Below are 2191 nucleotides of genomic sequence, written 5' to 3'. Positions count from 1 at the left end.
AGTGCTTGGCACACAGTAGGTGTTTAAGAACTACTTGCTGAATGAATGAGATGTTTGGGCAAAGTGTGCCAATTAGATGGTATTTTCAAGGCAGAACCGTCTTCTCAATGCTCAGAGTTCTCAGGCGTGCTGAGGGGTCCTGATCTTTTTAGGAACTGCTATTGGAGAAGCCTCAACACCAGAAGGGCCTGGGTAAGAAGCCAGATCCCAATATCTTGCTGGGATTTCCTGACTTAGAGAATGCTATCCAAATCTGCTTTCCCAGCTGCCTCCTCCTCACCAGCTAGAAATAACTTTGGGAACAAGTGCCTTGTGTCTCCTTGTATGTCTCACTTGACAAATCAACAAGCAGTTGGATTAGCGGATTAGGTACTAATGAATGACTAATGGCTTCTGTGAGATGCTACACAGAGGACGTGATACAAATGACAGGGAACATGCCGAACAGCACTTTTCTGAGGCAGATCCTGGGTCTGGGTCCCTGGAGAAGCCCTGAGAAGGCTAATTCTTCTTCCTTAAGCTTTGTGTGTAAATGGCTCGAGGATGGGTGTGGTGGTGCCTGATCTAATTTAACAAGGGCAGATAATGAACAACAGCCACAGATGATTCCTTTGAGTCAGAGGTCAGAGTGGCCCTCATGCTTTTATCCTTTTTCACCAACTCTGACACCTGTCCTCCCTTCCACAGCACATTGTACTTCTCTACTGGGTTCAGTGGCTCCTCGGAACTCACAGACCGTATTCACATTCACAATGTGACTTTTTAGGAAAGCAACAGGTAATTACGGATCTGGAATAGCTCAGGATACAATTCTTCATTCAATTGGAACAATCTCTTTGCAAATGTAACCACAGGCAAGCCTCTCTCTGACCATCAGCATTGTAGCCAGCCTCTATCTGCCTTCCTCAGGTGAGGGTTGAGACCTGTTTCAGCTCTGCAGGCTAAATACTCTATTCCACCACTAGGGGAGCTCTGGTGACTAAGTGGTAAGGGACTGTGTTGCCAACAAAAAGATACGCAGTTCGAATCCACCAGCTGCTCCATGGGAGAAAGATGGTCAGTCTTCTCCTGTGTAGATGCAGGGTCACCTATGAGTTGGTTCTGTCTTTTTTTTTTCTTTAAAAAGTACTTTTATTGATTTTTACATAATAATTCCTTTACATTATTTATGTTTCATTTATATACAGTGTGTTTGATGCAATCTTTCATTTACTTTATGTTTCATGTACAAAGTTTTTATACAATCTTTCATTTACATTGTTTCATATAATCATATACATTCTAGTTTATATTTTTTAATTGGTTTGTTTACAAAGTTTATATACACTGTATTTCATACTACTCTTTATTCACATTGTGTTTCGTACAATCATTCTCATGCATTGTATTTTATAAGATGAATCATCATTGGACCTTGCCCATCATTACCCTATCTTTTGCCCTGGATCCTTCCTATTTGCTCCCCCTCTCTCCACCCATCAAACTGTGTAGCCCTGTGGTTTCACCTCTACCTATCTTCACCCCTCTGCTCCCCCTACTCCTGCTTGAGTTCCTGTACATAAGGAGTTGGTTTTGACTTGATGGTACACACCAACTTCGCCAGTAGATCTTCCAGAAAGCACTCAGCTCTAATCCATGGGCTGGAAATCTTAGATCTCCAACAAATACTCCAATGTTCTCACTCAGCAAGCATCCTGCCTGAAGGCACTCTGCTCTTTCACTTTGTGAACCAGGAAGCTCACCTCTCTGTCTATTGTCCACCTCCTTGTTCTGCTGACCCTGGTGACACCATTCATCCGTTGCTGTTTCTCTCTGCCTACCTGGTGCTACAGTCCTGTGTATCCTGGATCAAGGAGGTTATTTGGCACAGGGATCTCAGCTTTAAAGAACATCCTGTGCTCTTGACTCTCCTCATAGTGGAGAGATCTTCCCTCTCTTGTTTCTGAGATGGCTCATTTTAAATCTAGCAGAAGGACAAAATTGATTGCCAAGCCTCACAAGAGCATTCTGTGCACCTTATTTGCATAGTTCCATCTCACATTTTTTCCATGAACTTCCAAAATAACACACAAATCGATCTTGGAGGAACTGCAGCCAAGGTAATCCTTGGAGGTAAGGATGGTTAAACTTTCTCTCATATTATTTGGGCATGTTATCAGGAAAGGCCAGTCCCTGGGAAAAGACATCATGC

At 43.0% G+C, this 2191-nt stretch overlaps 1 pseudogene; it reads left to right on the top strand.

Annotated features, from left to right (window-relative positions):
• The first annotated feature begins 437 nt into the window (after positions 1-437).
• Positions 438-2191, top strand: part of LOC102854715 — a 9587-nt pseudogene continuing 7833 nt past the window's right edge.

The sequence above is a fragment of the Elephantulus edwardii genome, unplaced genomic scaffold (genome assembly GCF_000299155.1).
Source record: "Elephantulus edwardii isolate Elephantulus edwardi_28Jun2011 unplaced genomic scaffold, EleEdw1.0 scaffold00117, whole genome shotgun sequence".
In the NCBI taxonomy this organism is placed as follows: domain Eukaryota; kingdom Metazoa; phylum Chordata; class Mammalia; order Macroscelidea; family Macroscelididae; genus Elephantulus; species Elephantulus edwardii.
The sequence above is the reverse complement of the archived record's forward strand: the minus strand, read 5'-3'. Positions and strand labels throughout refer to the sequence as shown.